The 24,056-nt window shown below is 49.9% G+C and overlaps 1 pseudogene; it reads left to right on the plus strand.

The window, feature by feature from the left end:
- The first annotated feature begins 278 nt into the window (after positions 1–278).
- On the plus strand, positions 279–1,486 carry LOC101031099 (melanoma-associated antigen 9-like; annotated as a pseudogene).
- The last annotated feature ends 22,570 nt before the right edge of the window (positions 1,487–24,056 follow it).

A 24,056-nucleotide genomic window follows, 5' to 3' on the forward strand; every position in this document is an offset into this window, starting at 1 on the left:
TGAAGGGAGCAAAGACCACCTGGTGACTACCGAACGGGCCATCTGGAGGCAAAACTTCTTATCTGGGGAAAATTCGAAGTAATTAAACTTCCCTAGTACCTTCAGTCAGCATCTGGTTCCAGGCCTTTCAACTTTTATAAGTAAACTTTCTACACATCTCTGGAATGCCATTATTTTGGCAACTCTGAGATCAGCAGAGGGCAGCGGGCCCAGGCTCCCTGAGGAAGCAACGAGCTCCAGGAACTAAGGAGGCCTTGGTCCAAGGCAGTGTCCTCAAGTCACAGAGCAGAGGCGGCCCATGCAGTGTCAGCAGTGAAGGTTTTCAGGGAACAGGCTAACCAGGAAGACAGGAGCACCCCAAGAGGCCCCAGAGCAGCACTGAAGACCTGCCTATAGGTCTCCATTGCCCACCTCCTGTCCACGCTCCCACCTGCTACCCTAGCCAGAGTCGTCATGCCTCTTAAGCAGAAGAATCCACACTGTAAGCCTGATGGAGGCCTTGAAGCCCAAGGAGAGGCCCTGGGCCTGCTGGGTATACAGGATCTCACAGGAGAGGGGCAGGAGGTTGTCTCCTCCTCCTCACTGGACAGGTCTGCTGCTGGGTCAGCAAGTCCTTCCCAGAGTTCTCAGAGAGGCTCTTCCTCCTCTACTTCCACCTACTACCCTCTATGGAGCCAATTCAGTGAGGGCTCCAGCAGCCAAGAGAGGAAGGGTCAGCACCTCAGCTGACCCAGCTTACCTAGAGTCCTTGTTCCAAGAAGCATTGAAAAGGAAGGTAGCTGACTTCGTTCATTTCCTGCTCCACCAACAGCAAGTCAAGGAGCTTATCACAAAGGCAGAAATGCTGGAGAAAGTCATCAAACATTACCAGAAATACTTTCCTGTGATACTCAGCAAAGCCTCTGAGTACATGTAGCTAATCTTTGGCATCGACATGAAGGAGGTAGACCCCACCGGCTAATCCTACATCCTTGTCACTCCTATTGGCCTCTCAAGTGATAGCACACTGGGTGATGGTCACAGCATGCCAAAGGCTGCCCTTCTGATCACTATCCTGGGTGTGATTTTAACCAAGGACAACGGCATCCCTGAAAGGGTCATCTGTGAAGCTCTGTGTGTGCTTGAGGTGTATGCTGCAAGGGAGCCCAGTATCTCTGGGGAGCCTAGGAAGCTGTTCACCCAAGATTTGGTGCAGGAAAACTACCTGGAATACTGGCAGGCAGTGAGCCCATGCTATGAGTTCCTGTGGGGTTCAAAGGCCCATGCTGACACCAGCTATGTGAAAGTCCTACATTTGGTCACAGTCTATACAAGAGATCCCATTTGCTACCCATCACTGTATGAAGAGGCTTTGAGAAACGAGCGAGAGAGTATGAGCACAAGTTGCAGTCAGGGCCAATGTTTGTGGAACCAGAGCCACATCCAGCACTTTCCCTGCCCCATGGGACATGAGACCCATTCTTCATTCTCTGAAGACAGCAGTTAGCATTCTGAGTGGAAGCGAACACACTGTAAACCATCTTTGGGTTCCTGGTCTACTGGGTGATTTGGAGATTTATCTTTGCTCCCTTTCAAAACTGTTCAAATATTATATTTCTTTTAATGGTTAATGAATTCACCATCCAAGTTAACAAATGACAGTAGTCACACATATTGCTATTTATATTAAGGAGTAAGAGTCTTGCTTTTGATTCACATGTGGAAATCAAGCTGCAGACATAAGGCTTGCACAGGTGAATGCCAGCAGTTATGCCTATAGGAAAAGGCTACCTGGGGGCCAGGCATGTTCAACATGGTCGCTCCATCTTCCCTTTACTTTGTCAACCAATTGTACAGTAAGGAACAGATGATATGGCACCAGTCAGGTAGAGAACCATGTGCTTAACAAAAGATTGGGGTGGGATGGCCAGCTTTTTTGCATGCTATGCAAACGTCACACCTGATCCAACCAATCTCTTGGGCTCGATGTAAATCAGACATTGCCTCCTCAATATAGTCTATAAAACCCTGTGCATTTCACCATGAAACTGGAAGACCCACTCAGGTGCCTCTTTCTGCAGTCTCTTTCTGCGGTAGAGAGACCTATTCTCTTTTTCTTTCTTTTGCCTATTAATATTCCACTCAAACTCACTGTGCGTCCATATCCATGATTTCCCTGGTGCGAGGCAATGAACCTTGGGTGTTACCCCAGACAAATGATGCCACTTCAGCATTCTAATTTCAATTCAATTTTGTTGTTTCAAGACAAAGTCATAGTTGAAGGGTCAGCACACCACAGCCTGCAGTCAAAATTTGGCCCACCACTTGCTTTTTGCAAAGAAAGACAAAGAGTCTTACACAGAGGTAAAGGGATCAATGCAACAAGAACAGCTAACTATCCTAAACATATATGCAGTCAATACACAGCACCCAGATGCATAAAACAAGTTTTTAGAGACCTACAAAGAGACTTAGACCCCCCACACAGTAATAGTGGGAAACTTTAACACCCCACTGTCAATATTAGATCAATGACACAGAAAATTAACAAGGATATCCAACACTTGAATTCAGCTCTGGACCATGTGTTAATATACATATACAAAACTATCCATCCCAAATCCACAGAATACACATTCTTCTCACCACAACACTTACTCTAAAATCAACCACATAATCAGAAGCAAAACACTTCAGCAAATACAAAAGAATAAATTCTAACAAATAGTCTCTCAGACCACACTGCAATCAAATTAGAACTCAGGATGAAGAAACTCACTCAAGACCACATAACTACATGGAAACTGAACAACCTGGTCCTGAATGACTACTGGGTAAATAACAAAATTAAGGCAGAAACAAAGAAGTTACTTGAAACTAATGAGAATAAAGAGACAAATGTACCAGATTCTCTGGGACACAGCTAAAGCAATGTTTACAGAGAAATATACAGCATTAAATGCCCACAGGAGAAAACAGGAAAGATCTAAAATCAACACCCTAAAATCACAATTAAAAGAATTAGAGGCTGGGAAGAGGATCCAAGATGGATGATTAGGAGCAGCTCAGGATTGCAACTGCCAGCAAAAGTGCGGTGGATGAGTGGACACCGGATTTCCAGACAGATTTTTACACCTGCAGACCAGAATATTACTAGGCGGAGGAGCCTCATGGGTTGCCAGCGTGGCTGTTTTGGCCAGCAGGGCGGGTCTCCCCACAAAATACACAGGTCCGGGCACCACTTTAGCTGGCGATTGGCGCTCCTAGAAGACACAGTCACCCATTCAACTGATAAAAAGGGGACTGAAACAGGGAGCCAGGCCAGGAGATGTCCAGGCAAAAAAGCTGCACAAGTCTCCACGTGGCTGTTTCATCCAGCACAGTGGGTCGCCACATAGGAAATCACACAGATCCTGGTGCCTTTTCAACAGATGACTGGAACATCTGACAGATTAAGAGTCACCCATTCAACTGAAAAAAAAAAAAAAAAAGGGGGGACTGAAATAGGAAGCCAGGCCAGGAGATTCCTGGGCAAAAAAGCACCACGGCCGCCAATGCGGCTGTTTCAGCCAGCTCAGCATGTCTCTGCACAAAATCTCACACAAATCCAAGTGCCTTTTCAACCGGCAACTGGAACGCCTGGGAGACAGTCACCTGGTTCAACTGAAAAAATAAAGTGGGGGGGTGGTCCGAGGCAGGGAGCCAGGTGACCAAGCTTGGCCAGGCTCACCTCCACAAAAAACAGCAATCTGAAACACTCTGGATTGAGTTTCACAGCAAGCACAGCTGAACCTGGGATGGTCCAGCTCTGTGGGGGAGGGGCATATGCAATTACCAAGGTAGTTCACCACTACTGAGGTAGTCCGCCATTGGTGAGGCAGCCCACCATTGTAAAGGCAGTCCACCATTATAGACAGAGTCTGCCATTACAGAGGTGGGCCGCCATTGCCAAAGACAGTTCTAACTATACCCCTATAAACAATACTGCAGGAAAATATACATGGCAGCTGGGTGGAGCCCACAGCAGTTCAGCAAAGCCTCTGCAGGCAGACTGACTAGGCTGCCTCCTCGCTGGGCAGGGCAGCCCTGAAAAATGGCAGCAGCATGACAGAAACTTGTAAGTAAAGTCCTAACTCCCAGAACAGAGCACCTGGGAAAGAAAAATAAAGGCGCATGTGAGTTCTGCTGCAGCAGACTTAAACATACCTGCCCAGCAGCTCTGAATGGAACAACAGAGCTCACAGCTCAGCACTTGAGTGCCTATAAAGGACAGACTGCCTCCTCAAGCCACTCCCTGACCCCCATATATCCAGAGTTACCTCATAAAGCAGAGCTCAGACTGACATCTGGTGGGTATCCTTCTGGGACAAAGATAGCAGCAGCATAAGAAACTGGCAGCAACCCTTCCTGTTCTGCAGCTGCTGCAGGTTGATTCCCAGGCAAGCAGGGCCTGGAGTGGACCCCAACAGTCTTATAGCAGAGGGTCCTGACTGTTAGAATGAAAACTAAGGAACAGAAAGAAATAACTACATCATCAACAAGCTGGATGTTCACTGAGGAACCCCATCTGAAAGTCAACAAGTACAAAGACAACAGGGAGATAAATCTACAAAGATGGGAAGAAACCAGTGCAAAAAGGATGAAAACACCTGAAACCAGAATGCCTCTCCCTCCTCCAAGGGATCACAACTCCTCGCCAGCAAGGGAACAAGGCTGGTTGGAGAATGAGTGTGATGAATCGACAGAAACAGGCTTCAGAAGGTGGGTAAGAAGAAACTTCTCTAAGCTAAAAGAACATGTTCTAACCCAATGCAAAGAAACTAAGAACCTTGAAAAGGTATGATGAAATGCTAGTGAGAATAAACAGCTTAGAGAGAAATAAGTGAATTGATGGAGCTGTTAAAACACGAGAACTTCGTGAAGCATACACAAGTTTCAACAGCCGAATTAACCAAGCAGAAGAAAGGATATCAGAGGTCAAAGATCAACTCAATGAAATAAAACAAGAAGGCAACATTAGAGAAAAAAAAGTAAAAAGGAAAGAACAAAGTCTCCAAGAAATACGGGACTATGCGAAAAGACCTAATCTACGTTTGATAGGTGTACCTGCATGTGATGGAGAGAATGAATCCAGGCTGGAAAATACTCTTCAGGATATTATCCAGGAAAACTTCCCCAACCTAGCAAGGCAAGCCAATTTTCAAGTCCAGGAAATACAGAGAACACCATAAAGATATTCCTCAAGAAGAGCAACCCCAAGGCACGTATTCATCAGATTCACCAGGGTTGAAATGAAGGAGAAAATGCTAAGAAAAGTCAAGTTACTCACAAAGGGAAGCCCGTCGGACTCACAGCAGATCTCTGAGCAGAAACCCTAGAAGCCAGAAGGGAGTGGGGGCCAATATTCAACATCCTTAAAGAAAGAACTTTCAACCCAGAATTTCATATCGAGCCAAACTAAGCTTCATAAGTGAAGGGGAAATAAAATCCTTTATGAACAAGCAATTACTCAGAGATCTCATCACCACTAGGCCTGCTTTACAAGAGTTCCTGGAAGAAGCACTAAGCACAGCAACAACCAATAGTACCAGCCACTCCAAAAACATACCAAATGGTAAAGAGCATCAATACAATGAAAAAACTGCATCAATTAATGGGCAAAACAACCAGCTAGCATCAAAATGGCAGGATCAAATTCACACATAACAATATTAACCTTAAATGTAAATAGGCTAAATGCCCCATTCAAAAGACACAGACTGGCAAATTGGATAAAAAGCCAAAACCCATCGGTGTGCTGTATCCAGGAAACTCATCTCACATGCAAGGATACACAAAGGCTCAAAATAAAGGGATGGAGGAAGATTTACCAAGCAAATGGAGAGCAGAAAAAAGCAGGAGTTGCAATCCTAGTCTCTGATAAAATAGACTTTAAACCAACAAAGATCAAAAGAGACAAAGAAGGACATTACATAAAGGTAAAAGGATCAGTGCAACAAGAAGAGCTAACGATCCTAAATACACACCCAATACAGGAGCACCCAGATACATAAAGCAAGTTCTTAATGACTTACAAAGAGACTTAGACTCCCACACAATAATAGTGGGAGACTTTAACACCCCACTGTCAATATTACACAGATCAATGAGACAGAAAATTAACAAGGATATCCAGGACTTGAACTCAGACCTGGACCAAGCAAACCTAACAGACATTTACAGGACTCTCCACCCTAAATCCACAGAATATAAATTCTTCTCAACACCACATCATACCTACTCTAAAATTGACCACATAATTGGAAATGTATCACTCCTCAGCGAATGCAAAAGAACTGAAATCCTAACAGTCTCTCAGACCACAGTGCAATCAAGTTAGAACCATACAGCTTCATGGAAGCTGCACAACTGGCTCTTGAATGTTGACTGGATAAACAATGAAATGAAGGCAGAAATAAAGATGTTCTTCGAAACCAACGAGAATGAAGACACAACGTACCAAAATCTCTGGGACACATTTAAAGCAGTGTCTAGAGAAAACATGTTCCTGTGATTTTGCCCACTCTATGCCCAGTCACTGATGCACCTGTATAATAGCTCATGGCCCCCTTAGAGCTTAGAACCTGGTTTCATTCCTGCTCCATAGCTATGTAATTTAACAATTTTCCTCTGAGATTGTTGGATTCTAACCCTATATATTTTGCATATTAATACTGCTTAATCTTAAAGGGGGCTGTGATGTCTTACATAGTCTTTAGAAATACTATACCTATAAACAAAGAACTGTAAGAGGTTAAACAGTATTCAAATTTCTATATGCTTTAAAACACTCAGGCAATGTATTGAGAAACACACCTAAGAAACTGCAACCAATCTACTCTGGATGAAATTTTGGATACTCTTTAAAATAAGCTATCCAGTGGTATCTACACATATTGTTTCATGTATGAACAGTAGTTTACATGCTCATAACCTTAAAAATAAAAAGTATCAAAATTACAGGCCTTACACATTTCTGTGGTCTTGAAAAATGACAACATAAATTGTCTTTAAAGCAGTCAATAAAATGCATAAACTTCTAATCAGTTTTTTAAAAAAGTTAATACCAAAGGTAGTCATATTAGGAATAAAAGGCTCAACACTGCAGGTTCTTAAAGGTAAAAGTTAATAAAGCCTTGTTTTTGGTTGCAAATCGTTGCCTTTAAACATTATACACGATTCTCCCTTTTTCCTATTGCAAAGATGCGGCGAGGAACCAGGTTTGCTCATACACATGACAATAGTCTCAAAAATGGTGGCAGAGAAATAAAATGAAGAAAATATAGTTCACCTAATCATCTCATAAACTGGAACTTATTACCAGTATGTCTTTTGCATATCTGAAGAAAAACATGTGAGAGAGATCAAACGGCTGTTTGCTACCAATATTTCAAGTGATGCTTCATTTTTTTTATTCCATGTAAAATTACTTACAAGGCATTAACCCATTTATGCAAGAGGTTGCAATTTTTTGAACTTTTTAAAATTTATTTATTGTATTTTAGGTGCATACTGTATCTGGCATTTTCCTCCATGTTATCCCTCCCCACCGCCCCAAAATCACACCTTTTCAATGACCTTGAGCAGGAAGACCTAAGTACCTCCCACATGCCTAATGTTCCAATAATGGAACACTAGTTAACAGGATCATGAAAGCATAGCTAAAGTAACTAATCATACAACTAATTTTTTCCCCTCATCTCTAAAACATAGTAAGGAACCAGTTATTTTAAGAATACAACACGCTGATACTACATTTTCAATTCAGTTTTGGTTTGTTGTATGTAATAGAAGGAGAAACAATGATAGAAGCATGAAATAGAAGCAGTGGCCAAAGAAAATGAGGAACAAGATGTTAAGAAAAAAGACAGACTGGATGAAAGGAAAAAACAGGTGCAGGAATTAGAAGGCCTATTATGATTAACTTTTATCCCTTCTGCGAGTCATGAAATTTTAAAACGTCTAAGACTATCACAACAACAACAAAAAACAAGTAAAAAGACACACAAATAATAACTCCCTGAATTTTGTTAAAGAGACAATGCTGCCACTCACGCCTGGCTCGGGAACCAGCAGAAGGGCGCCCTCCAGAGACTACAGGAGAAAGGGGAGGACTCCTCCTTGCCCTGGCTACTCCTCCACTGCTGCAACGGAGGCCTGTAGTACAGCACCTGCAGCTTCCTCCCCACCCAGGCTAGGCCCTGCAGCACTCCTTACTCCCCGCTTCTGGGTCCTCAGACTTGCTGCTGCTGCCACCACTAGCTGTTGCCCTAGCCTACAAGGTTCCTACCACCTTGGCCTCCGCAGGCACACCCTCCTACCACTCCCCGTCGAGTTGCAGTTTCCTTCACCACCACCAATCACATGAGGTAAAGCGCAGAGCTGCCATCTTCAGACTGACTCCTCCTTCTCTCCTCCTCCTCCAAGCTGGCTTGGAGCAGCTGGGCCGGCAAAGCCAGAAAAGCCTAGAACAGGATGCACGGAGTGGCATCATTAAAGCTTCACCATGTCATGCTGGCCACTGGCTGGCAAAAAACAGTTTCAGCGAAAGCACTCACACTCACCTTCCAACGTCCAGCCTCTCCTTCTGGCACAAGTTGGCTACGAAATGTGGCTTGGCACGAATCTGAGGGTCTTCGCTGAAACAGGACCCTGGCCAGGTCCAGCTGGCCAGGAATTGCTGGGTCTACTGGGGCTGCTAGCCTTAGGGAACAGGAGTAGCACAAATTCAGACCCAGTCAGTCCTACCCACCCAAGTGCCGGTTCCCCTTCCTGATGCCTCCACCTATAGTGCTCTGTTCTCCCCTCCACCGCTGTGGTGCTCACTACAGGTTTCTGCAACACAAGAGCATGAGGATGCAGGCCAGGGAACCACGGCGCGTGTGGGGGCCCTGTGCCGTGCTCAGAATTGGACAAGCAGGAGATCGCCCTCCTGAATCTAGAGTCCGGGAAGAGAAGAACAGGTCCCTTTGGAGGCCACCACTGTCGCTGCCACTGCACTGCCACCTCCACAGCCCACCAACGCAGCTGGAAGTGTAGCCTCTGACAGCACCCCTAACCTGCCCCCTGCAGCGGGCAGGGTAGCCCCCAGATAGCACCTCCAACACACCCTGTGCCAGCTGCAGCAGTACAACCCTCATACGGCTGCTAGAACACTCCCCATTGTAGGCAGTGTAGTATCTAATGGTACCCACAACACGACCATGCTACAAGTGTTGCAGCACTCGATGGCACCCCAAACCCACCCCCACCATCCCACCATGGGCAACGCAGCCCTTGAAAGCGCACCCCCAGCCATGGTCAGTGCAGCATCCAACAATGCCCTTAAACCATCCCCCACTACTAGCACTGTAGACCTGGATAACTCGACCCAATCTGTGCCCAGCTGAGGGCAGTGCAGCAGAAAACAGCGCCGCTAACGCCACCGGCAGTACACGTTACTGCACACAACCGTCCCCCGGCCTCCACAGGAGCAGCGTAGCCCCTGGTAGCCAGCAACCCCACCCCACTGCCAGCGACGCAAGCCCGGATAATCCCCCAACCAGCCCTCTGCCACAGGCAGTGAAGCCCCAGTACGACTCCCAACCCCCTCTCGCCCCCCCCACCCCGCGCCTCCTCACCCCCCTGCCTCCCCTTCCCCCGCCCCCGCACCCCGCCACCAGGAATGCAGCGCAGCCCCACATAACTCACCTACCCGCTCCACGTTTCTACCACTTTGGCCGAGCTGCAGTCTCCAACGTCATCATCAACTGTAGCAAGACCAGCCACGGTGGCACAGACTCCAGCCTCCAGCTGCTGGCTCTCCCTTTTCCTTGTCCTTCAACCCAGAAGGAAAAGCTGCGGCCCTCCTACCGCTCCAACCGCGCTCTGTCGCCACCACCAACCACAGCGAGGTAGTGCCGCAGCCTGCAGCCTGCAGCCCGCAACCTCAATTGGGCAGCAACTGGCTCCCCAGTCTCTAAATTCTAAGCCGAACACAGAACAGCTCCTCACGCCCCCACAGACGAACCGGAAATGGCCTAAAGCACGCTCACCATGCTGTACAGACACTGAGGTTGCACCTAGGGTTTCTGTATTTCATGTTCTGATTGGATGAGAGAAAAACCTCTAGGCCTACTCTGATTGGACTTTATTTTCATGCTGTGATTGGTTGTCTTAAGACTTGCTCTCATCCAATCAGAACATGATAATAAAGTCCAATCCGAGTAAGCCGCTAGGATTTTTCTCATCCAATCAGAATAAGCAATCCAGGAACCCATGTGCAATCTCAGTATATAAATAATGCTGACGGGCGGTCGCACCGGTTCTGGTTCTAGTATCTGCCAGTAGGGCTGCTAGGTACCCAGCTTAGAGGACTAGGAGATAGGGTAGCCGCCTGCTGTGTGCTGGAGGCTGGAGGCTGCGGCATTGTGGCTCACTTCACTGCAGTTGGTGGTGGCGGCAGAGACTGCAGCACAGCTGGAGTGGTAGGAGGGGGAAAATTGTTTTGGGGTAGATGGATGGGGGTAAAGAGGGTGGTTAGTGCCAAAGGGAAAACAGGATGGCGAGGAGAAGGCGTTGCAAAAAGACGGTGGGGAGAAAATGTTTAGGGGTAGATGGAGGAAGAAAAAGCCTGGCGAGAGAGAGGGGCCAAAGTGGTTGGGAAAAGAAGGTGGGAAAATAATGGTAGGGGACAAGGTTTTGGGTAGATTTTTAAAATCAGATTGTATTTTTGCTTCTGAGTAGTTGGAGTTCTTTATATATTTTGTGTATTAACGCCTTGCCTGATGCATAGTCTGCAAGTACTTTCCTCCATTCTCTGGGTTGTTTCTTCATTCTACTGATTGCTTCTTAGGCTTTGCAGAAGCTTTTAAGTTGAATGTAATTCAATTTTGCTTTTGTTGCTTGTTCTTTTGATATCTTTCTGAAACTTCCTTGTTCTAACCAATTTCATGAAGCACTTATTCTGTGTCTTCTTCTCTAGGAGTTTGATAGTTTCAGGTCCTGAATTTAAGTCTTTACTTTGAGTAGATTTTTGTGTATGGTAAGATAATGGTCTAGGTGTATTATTGGGTATGTGGATGCTAAGTTTTCCTAGCACAGTTCAGTTTATTGAAGACATTGTCTTTCCCTAATGTGCATTCTTGGTGACTTTGTTAAAAATGAGTAGACTGTAAATGCATAAATTTATGATTTCTCTATTCTGTTTAATTTGTTTATGGCTGTCTGTCATTTGTTTGTCTCTCTCTCTCTCTCCCACGCCCCCCTTTTTTTGAAAGTACCATGCTGTTTTGATTAGTACAGATCTGTAGTTTATTATGATGCCTCCAGCTTTTCTTTTTATTCCAGATTCTCTTGTCTATCTGAGGTATTTTGCATTTCTATGTGAATTTTAGGATGATTTTTTTCTATGAAGAATGTTTTTTGTAATTTAACACGAATTGCATAGATTCTGTAGCTCACATTGGGTGATAGATATTTTAACAATGTTCTTCTCGTGCATGGACATGACATAGCTTTCCATTTACTTGTGTCTGCTTTAACAATCTTTCATCTATATTTTATAGCTTTCACTGTGAGATCTTCTGCATTTTTGGTTAAGTTTATCCCTATGTATCATTATTTTTTGTAATGAAATAGCTTTCCTGATTTCTTTCTTGGGTATTTCAGTATTGGTGCTTGGGTGTGCCACTCATTTTTACATATTGGTATTGTATCTTGCAACTTTACTATATTTCTTAGTAGTAGTAGGTTTTTTGTGTAATCTTTAGGGTTCTCTATATGATCATGTCACCTCCTGTTAACCTGGGGCCTGGACACCCACTTGGAATCTGCAGTTCCACTGGGGCTTATTTGTCCACCTGGGACCTGACATACACCAAGATGCCTGATGTCCATCTGGTACCTGGTTTCCTCCTGGGGCCTCATATGTACCTGGAGCCTTGTGCCCACCTGGGGCTTGGTATTTACCTGAGAGCTGTGCATTCACTTATGGCCTGATATTTAGCTGGGCCCCGGTGTCCACCTGGGGCGGCCTGTATGCCAAACTGTGACCTGAGGTCCACCTGGAATCTGATATCTATTCAGGGACTGGAGTCCCCCTGGGACCTGGTATCAACTTGGTATGTGATGTTTAGTGTCTACTTGTGGCCTGATGTTTTTCTGGGGCCTCAGTGTCCATGACCTTATGTCTACCAGGAGGGAGCCTGTCCCTATGCACTCTCCCTCTCCTGTGGAGAATGGGTGCAGAGCTGCCCTGGCCCCACCTCTTGTCATTCAGGAACTCACTCACCTGCACACACAGTGAGGAAGACTGTGTCTGGGTAAGTCGCCCCTGCTTTTCTGCCCATGGTATGAAGATCTCAGGCAGGTGCTAGACTTGGGGCCCTGGAGCCATGCCCTGGGAAAGGACTGGTCCCTGAGAGGTACAGTGCTGCACTGCCCATTGCCAGGAACCCATGTGAGCACACAGGCCACTCCTCGAGGGTGCCAGGATCCCAGGCCCATCCACTCGGGTCATTAGTGGCCACACACTGGAGCTGAGAGGGGGGCCAGGCTAAGGACACGGGCCCTCCAAGAAAGCCACAGAGCCAGCCAGTGGCACCCAGGGACTGCAGGAAGCTTCTCCAAGGTAAGCTCCGGACCTGCGTTGGTTTCAGTATCTCTTCCCAGTGATGAATTACCGCAAGGTAGGTAGGACACACTCCAGGTGGCCTTAGCAGTTTGTAGGCTTTTAAACTGCCTTGGAGAAAACCACAGTTGAAAATCTAGGCAGGACTTGATTCAGCCTGTCATTTCATTTCGCAGTGTGGTTTCCAATGTTTCCTGGGAAACCAGGCCTGGGTTAGTTATTTCTTCATGTCGCCCTTTCTTACGTGGATGTCTTGGTATGCACAGTTGCCTTTTTCTCTTTTCTTATACTGCAACCTCAGGTCCCACATTTCCATTCTTCCCTTCTAATCTGTCCTCCATGCAAAGCTTGTGGTCGATCTTGCTCTGGGACTAGCTGAGCAGCTTTGCAGTCATGATGGATGCTGGAGTTTCATGATTGTTTTTTGTATATGTATTTGGTCTTTTATTATGAGTTCCTTGATTTCAGAATGATTGAGAAGTGTAGTTTCAGCTTCTCAAATACATATTTTCTGGGGAGATGACTTTATTGTGTTCAACCAGAGAATATGTGACCTCTCGGTTATTGAGGACTGGTGTGTACACCTGAGGGCTTGGTATCCACTGGAGGTTAGGTGTCCATGTGAAACCTGATGTACCTCTGGACCTGGTTGCCCACATGGGTCCTGGTGTCCACCTGGAGCCTGATGTTCCCCAGGGGTTTGTGTATCTACTTGGTTTCTGATGTTCATCTAGAACTGGTGTTCACCTAGGGCCTGATAGTCATCTGGGGACTGGATATGTACCTGGGGCCGCATGTCCAGCTGTGGTATAGGTAGCTATCTGAGGCCTGTGTGTCAGCCGGTGCCTGATGTCCACCCATGGGTTAGACACCCACCTGGGGTTTGGTGTTTAGCCGGAACCTGATGTCCATCTGGGGCCTAGATTCTCTACCTGAGGACTGGTGTCTGGATGGAGTCTTAACAGCTACCTGGGCTGTGGTATCCTCCCGAAGTGTGGCTGTGAACCTGGAAACTGTAGAGTCCAGTGTCTACCTGGAGCCTAATGTGACCTGGGGTCCTATGTAAACCTGGGGCTCTGTTTAGGTGGGGCCCAGGCAAACACCCAAGGGTTGATCTCAGCTGGGACCCGATGTTTTCTTAGAACCTGATGTCCACCTGGATCCTGGTGTGTCCACCTGAGGCCTGATGTCCATTTGTATCTTGGCGTCCTCCTGGGGCCTGGTGTTTTGCCTGGGGCTTGGTGCTCTCCTGGAGACTGAATTTTCACCTTGGGCCTGTTACTTGCCAGGGTCCTAGGTATCCACTTGGCATTTGGTGTGCACCTGGGGCCTATGTCTACCTTGTGCCTGTCGTTTTTCTGGCACCCGGTGTTTACCTGGGCCCTTGGATGTCAGTCTAGTGCTTGTTATCCACTTGGGCCTATATAGCCCCCTGGGGTCTGGTTGTCACTTGAAGCTTGATACCCTCCTTGGACCTAATTTCAGCCTGGGGCCTAGTGTTTATTTGAATTTTCGTATACTCCTGAGGCCTGGTGTTCTTCTGGGGCCTGGGTGTCCATGTGGGGCCCAGTGTTCACCAGGGTCTTATGTGTCTACCTGGGGGCCTTGTGTCCACCAGAATCCTGCTGTCCACCTAGGACCTGCTATTCATCTGGGGCCTGGAATTCTCATTGCGCTGCTGTTCACCTGAGGCCTGGGTGTCATCTTGGAATTGAATGTCCACCTGGAACCTGAGTGTCCGCTGGGGCCTGAAGACTTCCTGGGGTCTGGATGTCCACATGGGGTCTAATTTCTAAACATGTGGGGTTATGATTTCGACTTAGTTCACCTGGAGACTGATGTTGACCTGGGGCCTGGGTGTTAACCTGGGGCCTGATGTTCACTGGAGGCATGGTATCCACCTGGAGCCTGGGTGTCAACCTGGGGCCTGATGTCCACCTAGGACCTTATGGCTTTCTGGGTTCTAGGGATACTTCTGAGGTATGAGTCTTCCTTGAGACTGGGTGTTCACCTGGGGCCTGATACCTACCTGGGGCCTGATGTCCACCTGGAGTCTGGTGTCCATTTGGGGCCTAAGGTTTATTTGTATCCTGGTTTCTGCCTGGGTCCTGGGTATCTGCCAGGGCCCTGACATGTACCTGCAACTTAGTGTACACTGAGAGCCTAGTTGGTCTTCCTGGGTACTGGGTATCCACTTGCAACCTTTTTTCTACTTGGGGCCTGGGTGTTTACAGGGGCCCTGATGTTCAACTGTAGCCTGCTGTCTTCCTAGGGCTTGATGTCCATTTTGAGATGGAATGTTCACCTGGGTCCTGGGGATCCTGCTGGAGCCTGATGTCCACCTGCGGCCTGATGTGTACCTGGGCCCTGGTGTTTACCTGGGGCCTGTGTCCACCTGGGACATGGGTATCACCTTTGGTTTTGCTGTCCTGTGGTGCCCTGGTGTTCATTGGGGCCATTGTGTCTGCCTGGGCTATGTTGTCCACCGGGGGACAGGGTATTTACCTGTGGCCTAGTGTCCATCTGAGGCCTAGTGTTCGGCCTGAGTGTCCACCTTGGGCCTGGTGTCATCCTAGAGGCTGTTGTTTACCTGGGACCTTGGTGTCCCCTGGAGCTTGATGTTTATCTGGAGTCTGGTATCAGTTGTGAGCCTGAGTCCTGTTTGGGGCATTGCTTTTTACCTAGGGACTGGGTATGTACCTGGGACCTCCTGTCCAGCTGACGCCTAATGTCCACCTGGGACCTGGATGTCCACCTGGGATCTGATGTTTACCCTGGGCCTGCTGTGTCAGAGGCCTGATGTCTCCCTTGAGGCTGGATGTCCACCTGCGGTATTGGTATATCCTTCTTGGGCCTGGGTCCACCTGTGGCATTGTGTCCAAATGTGGCCTGGGTGTGAACCTGGTGCAAGATGTACACCTTTGGTTTCGTGTCCACCTTGGGCCTGAGGGCCACCTGGGGACTGGGTTTTTGACCTGGGCCTTATATTTATCTGGGGACTGGTATCCACTTGTGGCCTGATATTTACATAGGGACTGGGTGTTCACCTGGAGCCTCATGTCCATCTGAGGCTAGATTTCCACCCGGGGTCAGAGTGTTCACTTGGGGCCTGATGCTACCTACCATAGGCATTGCTCAGAATACACACAGATTGGAAAGCAGGAAAGTGGAAATGTGGGACGTGCGTATGCAGTATAAGAAAAGTAACTGGCTAGACGTGGTGGCTCAAGCCTGTAATCCCAGCACTTTGGGAGGCCGAGGCGGGTGGATCACGAGGTTAAGAGATCGAGACCATCCTGATCAACATGGTGAAACCCCGTCTCTACTAAAAATACAAAAAATTAGCTGGGCGTGGTGGCGCGTGCCTGTAATCCCAGCTACTCAGGAAGCTGAGGCAGGAGAATTGCCTGAACCCAGGAGGCAGAGATTGCGGTGAGCCAAGATCTCGCCATTGTATTCCAGCCTGGGTAACAAAAGTGAAATTCCATCTCAAAAAAATAAATAAATAAAAATAAAAATAAAAAAAAGAAAAGTAACAATAGCAACCATTCATCCATTGGTGGTTACCTGGTTGCTTTTACTTTCTGGCTATTGTGAATAAGATTGCTATTAACATGGAGGTACAGGCCAGGCGTGGTGGTTCACATCTGTAATCCCAGCACTTTGGGAGGCCGAGGCGGGCAGATCACGAGGTCAAGAGATCGAGACCATTCTGGTCAACATGGCGAAACCCCGTATCTACTAAAACAGAAAAATTAGCTGGGCGCGGTAGCATGCGCCTGTAGTCCCAGCTACTTCGGAGGCAGAGGCAGGAGAATTGCTTGAACCCGGGAGGTGGAGGTTAGGTTTCAGCGAGCCGACATTGCACCACTGCACTCCAGCCTGGCATCTGGAGATACAGCGAGACTCTGTCGCAAAAAAAAAAAAAAAAAAAAAAAGGTGGTACAAATATTCTGAGACTCTGCTTTCAACCTTTACAGAAGTATTCTCAGAAGTAGACCTGCTGGACCCTATGTTGATTCTGTGTTGAGTTTTTTGAGAAACTGCCATATTTTCCACAGTGGCTGCACCGTTTTATATTTCTACCTACAGTGAGCAAATGTTCCAATTTTTTCACATCTTCATTAACGTGTTATTTCTTATTTCTTAGATTATCACCTGGGGACTGATGTTCAGATGGAGTGTGACAGTCACCTGGGGCCTTGTATCCTCCTGAGGTGAGACTGTGAACCTGGGGACTGAAGTCTAGTTAGAGTCCACTGTCTACCTGGGACCTAATGTCCTCCTGGGGCCTGATGAAAACCTGGGAGCTGGTATTTACCTTGGGCCTGGGTGTCCACCTGGGGCTTGATTTAAGCTGGAGCCTGAAGTTCTCCTAGCACCTAGCGTCCACCTGAGGGCTGGGTGACAACCTGGCACCAGATGTCCTCCTGGGGCCTAAGTGTTTCCCGGTACCTCAGGCCCAGGTGTCCTTGGGCCCAGAGGTCCACATGGGATCTAGATGTGCACCTGGGGCCTGATGTTCACCAGGGGTCTAGGTATTCACCCAGGGCCTGAGGCACATTTGGAGTCAAGTGTGCAACTGAGACGCCATGTCCACCTGGTACCTGGGTGTCCAAGGGCCTTTTAACTCTGAGACCTGGGCATTTAGCTGGAGCCTCAGTGACCATTTGGGACCCGATGTCCACTTGGGTTTTGGTGTCCAACTGTGTCCTGATGTTTACTGGGTTCTTAGGTATCCTCCTGAGGCCTGGTGTCCTGCACGGGCCTGGTTTCTGCCTGGGGCCGGGTTTCCACCTGGGCGGTGGGTATGTAACTGATTGCTGTTGTTGACCTTGGTCCTACATGTCTAACTTGGACCTGTTTTTCCTCTGGGGCCTTATGTCCACCTGTGCCCTGGGTGTCAGCCTGGTGCCTCATAGCCACCTGGGGCCACCATAGCCACCTGGGGCCTCCTAGTCCCTTGAAGCCTGGTGTTCTGAGTCCTCATGTCAACCTGGGGTGTAAATATCTACTTGAGGGCTGGGCACGGTGGCTCACGCCTGTAATCCCAGCACTTTGGGAGGCCGAGGCGGGTGGATCACAAGGTCAAGAGATCGAGACCATCCTGGTCAACATGGTGAAACCCCGTCTCTACTAAAAATACAAAAAATTAGCTGGGCATGGTGGTGTGTGCCTGTAATCCCAGCTACTCGGGAGGCTGAGGCAGGAGAATTGCGTGAACCCAGGAGGCGGAGGTTGCGGTGAGCCGAGATCGTGCCATTGCACTCCAGCCTAGTTAATGAACGAAACTCCGTCTCTCTCCCTCTCTCTCTCTCTCTCTCTCTCTCTCTATATATATATATATATATATATATATATATCTACTTGAGTCCCAGGTATCCACCTGGGACCACATGTCTAGCTCTGGTCTGGGTGTCTCCATGGGGCCTGACACTCACCAGGGGCCTAGGCATATATGTGGAGCGTGCTATCCCATGGGGATTGATATTCAGCTGGGGACTGGGTATCCACCTCGGGCCTACTGTACTCCTGGGGCCTGAGTGCTTACCTGGAGACGAGTGTCCATCCTGCACCTGCTAACTACATAGGTCCTCATGTTTTTCTTGAGCCTGGATATCCACCTGAGTCTTTGGTATCCTTGGTGGGATGGCTGTCCACCTGTGGCTTTGTGTCCAACTGTGGCCTGGGTATAAGCCTGGTACTTGATGTACACCTTGAGTCCATGTTCACCTGAGGCTTTATTTCCGTCTGGGGACTGGAATCTACTTGGGGCCTGATGTCTACATGGGAACTGGGCATTTACCTGAGGCCTGATGTCCATCTGGAACCAGATGTTCCCCTGGGGCCAGGGTGTCCACCTGGGGCCTAATGTTCACCAGGGGTCTAGGCATCCAGCTGAGGCCTGTTGTCCACCTGGGGCCTCCTGTACACCTGGGGCCTGGACATCCACTTGGAATCTGGAGTTCCACTGGGGCCTGTGTGTCCACCTGGGACCTGACATACACCAAGATGCCTGATGTCCATTTGAGACCTAGTTTCTGCTTGGGATATGTCCCTGGGGCCTTGTGTCCACCTGGGGCCTGGTATTTACCTGGGGCCTGATATTTACTTGTAGCCCGATGTCCATCTGGGGCCTGTGTGCCAAACTGCAACTTGATGTCCACCTGGGGCCTGATGTCCATGAAGAGACTGGAGTCTCCCTGGAACCTGGTGTCCACCCAGAACCTGGTGTCAACTTGGTGTGTGATGTTTAGTGTTAACTTGTGGCCTGATGTTTTCCTGGGACTTTAGTGTCCACTAGGGCCAGTCCACCTGAAGGGGGTGTGTCCTTATGCACCACCCTCTTCCTGGGGAGAATGAGTCAGGAATTGCCCTGGCCTTGCCTCTGGTCATCCAGGAACTCGCCCTTCTGCACACACAGTGAGGAAGGCGGTGCCTGGATAAGTCGCCCCTGCTTTTCTGCCGATGGAGTGAAGATCTCAGGCAGGTGGTAGACTTGGGGCCCTGGAGCCATGCCCCACCAGTCTGCCCATGAGAAAGGAATGGTTCCCGAGAGGGACAGCACTGAACTGCCCATTGCCAGGAGCCCATGTGAGCTCACAGGCTGCTCCTCAAGGGTGCCAGGATCCCGGGCCCTTCCACTCGGGTCATTAGTGGCCACACACTAGAGCTGAGGGAGGGGGCCAGGCTGAGGCCACAGGCCCTCCAAGAAAGCCACAGAGCCAGCCAGTGGCACCCAGGGACTGCAGGAAGCTTCTCCAAGGTAAGCTTTGGACCTGTATTGGTTTCTGTGTCTTTGTCCAGTGGCGAATTTCTGCAAGGTGGGTAGGACACATTCCATTTGGCCTTAGCAGTTTGTAGGCTTTTAAGCTGTCTTGGAGAAAACCATAGTTGAAAATCTAGGCAGGGCTGTCTCAGCAGTTTGTAGGCTTTTAAGCCGTCTAGGAGAGGCCCATAGTTGAAAATCTAGACAGGGCTTGATTTGGCCGGTCATTTCATTTTGCAGTGTGGTTTCTGATGTTTCTTGGGAAGCCGGGCCTGGGTTAGTTATTTCTCTGTGTCACCTTTTCTTTCTTGGATGTCTTGGTATGCACAGTTGCCTTTTTCTTTTTCCTTGTGTTGCAACCTCAGGTCCCACATTTGCATTCTTCCCTTCTAATCCGTGTGTCCTCCATGCAAAGCCCGTGGTGGGTCTTGCTCTGGGACTAGTGGAGCAGACCCGCACTTTTGTTGAATGTGGGAGTTTCATGGTGGTTTCCTTCTGTATGTATTCGGCCTTCTATTATGAGTTCCATGACTTGAGAATGATTGAGAAGTGTACTTTTCAGGTCCCCAAATATCTGTTTTCTGGGGAGATGAGTTTATTGCATTTGATCAGAGAATATGCGACCTTTTCGTTGTTGAGGTCTGGTGTATACACCTGGGGCCTCGGTATCCACTTGCAGAACCTGATGCCATGTGGAACCCGATGTACCTCTGGACCCGGTTGCCCACATGGGTCCTGGTGTGCACCTGGAGCCTGACATTTCCCAGGGGCCTGGGTATCCACTTTGGTCCTGATGTTCATCTAGGACCCATTGTTCATCTAGGGCCTGAGTCACCTGGGAGCTGGGTATGTACCTGGGGCCTCACGTCCGCCTGTGGTGTAGGTATCTGTAGTGGGGAGATCCCATAAGCGCCAATGCAGGAGCAAAAGCCCTCAGCCTATTTCCATATGATGAAGAAGAAAGGAATTAGAAATATAACCATAGTAGTTATGAGTTATTCATATGTGATCTTGGTTATTCATAGGTGATCTTAATTCTTATTACTAATGCCTATCAGGTCGGAAGTGGGAACCTGGGGTGACATTGTGAAATGAAGGACACAAGGCAAGATGCTCTAAGCCCTCTGTCACGCCCGCATAAGGGCTGCTGGAGGGCACCTCGGGTGTGCGGTAGTGCCAGCTCTGTGACAGTGCCCGCTGTTTAGCCAGCTAGGGAAGAAGTTGCCCAAAATGGCCGAGACATCTCCTTCCTGGGGAAGTTAGGAGAAAACTCCGCCTCTCCAAGCTCTTGTGATAAGGCCTGATGGCTGTCAGGAAGGCCCACAGACATCGGGGGGCTTAACCGTCTCTATGTGAAGCTGTGCTTCAGCGGTCACGTTCCACGTCTGCTCTCATGTTCTGCTTCTGCACCTGGTTCCCTTTGTCTTAGGAAAGATAATCAGTAATAGTAATATAAATCTTAATGTTGTAGTTCTTTCTTGATAAGTATGGAAAAAGTGCTGACGCTTATGCTCCTTACCTCACTTCAGGTGCCAGAAATTCCTGAGCCCCCACCTGAATGATATGTGATGTACTTGACCCCGTCACTGCCACGTGCTACCTACCCTGCCCCCAGCCACCGACCACCAAGGCCACGCCCTGTCTACCCTGCCCCCCAGTCACCGACCACCAAGGCCACGCCCTGTCTACCCCGCCCCTGGTCACCAACCACCAAGGCCACGCCCTGTCTACCCTGCCCCCAGTCACCGACCACCAAGGCCATGCCCTGTCTACGCTGCCCCCAGTCACTGACCACCAAGGCCACGCCCTGTCTACCCCGCCCCCAGTCACCAACCACCAAGGCCACGCCCTGTCTACCCTGCCCCCAGTCACTGACCACCAAGGCCATGCCCCACCTACCCTGCCCCAGATTTGCAACTCAATAAAAGTAAGAGCATCCCGGCTTTTGGGGCCACTGCTGGTCTCTGTGATTTGGGTAGCAGTGGACTCCGGGGCCCAAACTCTCTTTTCTCTATCTCTGTGTCTTGTGTCTTTTATTTCTATAATTTCTCGTCTCCACAGCCACCGGGACAGGCTGACAGAACCCTGCAGGGCTGGACCCTTTAGGTATCTATGTGGCCTCAGGGCTGCTCAGCCTCAGGGCAGTGCAGTAGCCGCTGTGCACCCTGGCCACCAGGTGTAAGCCACTCTCCATGGGGCCCAGCCTCTTGCAGAAACTGTGAGGGCCAGGCCGGGAATGAGCCAGCTGGGCCGCCATATTGGCAGCGGCCTTGTGGGTTGAGCTTGGTCAGGATCAGGGGTCCTCAGACCAGTGGCTGTGGGGCTGGAGCTTGCTAGGGTCTTTCTGCTGTGGGGGGTCAGGTCTGGTTGGAGAACCCAGTGATGGGGTCGTGCCCAGAGTGGGACTGAGCTGGGGTTTGCGAGCCATGGGGAGGGCCAGTCCACCTGGGGCAGCACTGGGGGCAGGTCCCTGAGGGCGGACAGAGCAGCGATCTGGTCAAGGCTGTTCGCATTTCACCCTTCTTCTCCTGTCCATGCCGTGCACGCCTTGAGGATTCAGAGGCTCGGAGCGCTGATCCCCAAGAGGACGGATGTGGGTCAGGCCTGTGGGGCCGGGAGAGGGCTGTGGGGGCCCCGGGGCAGGGCCTGCTAATCCAGGGTTTTGGAGGGACAGACTCGGGCCTGGGGCAGGCTCAGGGCAGGGCTCTCCTGGAAACACCAGGTGGAGCAGGCAGGCCGACGTCACTGTGGCCCCCCAGTTGCCGAGGACACCAGGCTCAGAGAGAGTGAAAGACTCACCCACCGAGTCTGCCCAGTCAAGGCTGTCAAGAGCTGGTCCCTGCCAGGCCTTGGGGGCACTGGGATCCTGATTCTCCCTTCCTCTGCCCTCACCCTAGTCCAGGCACGACCGTGGCTGCAGCTAGCCGTGGCCCATCCACCCCTGCCATGAGTCTCTGGCCAGGTCTGTCCAGGTCCTTGGAGCTGCGGACCCAGCTTGGCTTGGCCCAGCCTCCCTCACCGACCTCTGGACCCACCAGTTGGCGTTAGAGGCCTGCGGTGTCAACGGAGACCATGTGCATGGGGCCGAGCCTCTGACCCCTCTCCCACGAGTCCAGGCCCTGCCTCAGCGTCCTCAGGTTCGGAGCCTGAGGAGAGACCTGGGGTGCAGCTGAGCAGGGTGTCTGGGCGTTGGGCATCCCCACCAGCTGGGCAGGGACGCTGGTCCCCTTGGGGAGCCCCAGCTTTCTGAAATGGGCCCTGAGCTCCCTGCCACCTTCCCTTTTGCTTCAGGCCCACCAAGTGCCCTGTTTCACTGCCCAGGCAGGGTCCAGGGAGCAGGGTCCCATTCACCCCTAGTACTGGGAGGAGCAGAAAGGAGTTGGGGGTGTCATCCACGTGGGGTCTGGGGCAGATGGGGCTTCATGTGGGAACCTGGGGGTTCCGGGAGGACCCACGGGACCAGGGTTTGGAGAGGGTGGGGCACTCAGCCCATGGAGAGAATCGGGGGCCTTGGACAGACCCTCCCTTCATCACCTGCGAGTCCCGCCTAAAACCAGGTCTCATGTCCCCCCAGGCTGTGCCCAGCCTCTAACCTGTCCCTGAGTGATGCCCTGGTTTGTCTTTTCAGCCAATTATCTTGAGCCCCCATGACATGGATCTTGACAGGAGCTGCAGGAAAGCTGGGGAGGCTGTGCTGGCCTTTGTCATGTCTCTAAGGTGCTGAGCCCCACCGTTGCCAGGCCCAGGCCCACTTGCCTCCCCTACTGGCCAGAGTGAAGGGAAGGGGGATCATTGTCCCATCCCAAGAGAGGGGAACGCTGGCTACCCCTACCCCTGCCCTCCTGTCCACCCCAACCTGTCTGGGAACACTCGTCAGAGTTGGCATCGGGCCACAGCCCAGTCACCCAGGCTGCTTCCTGCCCCAGGAAAACTTCACTGACCCCACCTGTGTCCACCATGGTCCTGGGGGCATTCTGGGGGTGCTGTGCTGCTTGGTGGCCATGCTGGGCTGGAGACTGGACACCCTCATCTCATCTTGGGGAGCTGCAGGAGCCTCTTTGCACATTTCACAGGGTTGGAGGGGTTTGTCCTAGTTTGAGACAGGGCCTTGCTCTGTCCTGCAGCCTCAAACTCTAGGACTCAAGCAGTCCTGCCTCAGCCTCCTGAGTACTTCAGGCACATCTGCTACTATGCCCAGCACATTGTTTATTTCTTGTAGAGATGGAGTCTTCCTGTGCTGCCCAGGCTGGTCTTGAACTCCTTGCCTCAAGTGATCCTCCTACCTCGGCCTCACAAAGTGCTGGGGTTACAGGCATGAGCCACTGTGCCCAGCCCAGGATTGGAGACATTTTTTGTGTTTTTCTTGATATGGAGTCTCGCTGTTGTTGCCCAGGCTGGAGTGCAATGGCACGGTCTCAGCTCACCTCAACCTCTGCCTCCTGGGTTCAAGCAATTCTCCTGCCTCAGCCTCCTGAGTAGCTGGGAGGGATTACAAGCATGCGCCACCGTGCCTGGCTAATTTTGTATTTTTGGTAGAGATGAGGTTTCTCCATGTTGGTCAGGCTGGTCTCAAACTCCCGACCTCAGGTGATCCATCTGTCTCAGCCTCCCCGAAGTGCTGGGATTACAGGGGTGAGCCACTGTGCCCGGCCTGGAGGT

Source organism: Saimiri boliviensis, chromosome 16, assembly GCF_048565385.1.
Source record: "Saimiri boliviensis isolate mSaiBol1 chromosome 16, mSaiBol1.pri, whole genome shotgun sequence".
In the NCBI taxonomy this organism is placed as follows: Eukaryota; Metazoa; Chordata; class Mammalia; order Primates; family Cebidae; genus Saimiri; species Saimiri boliviensis.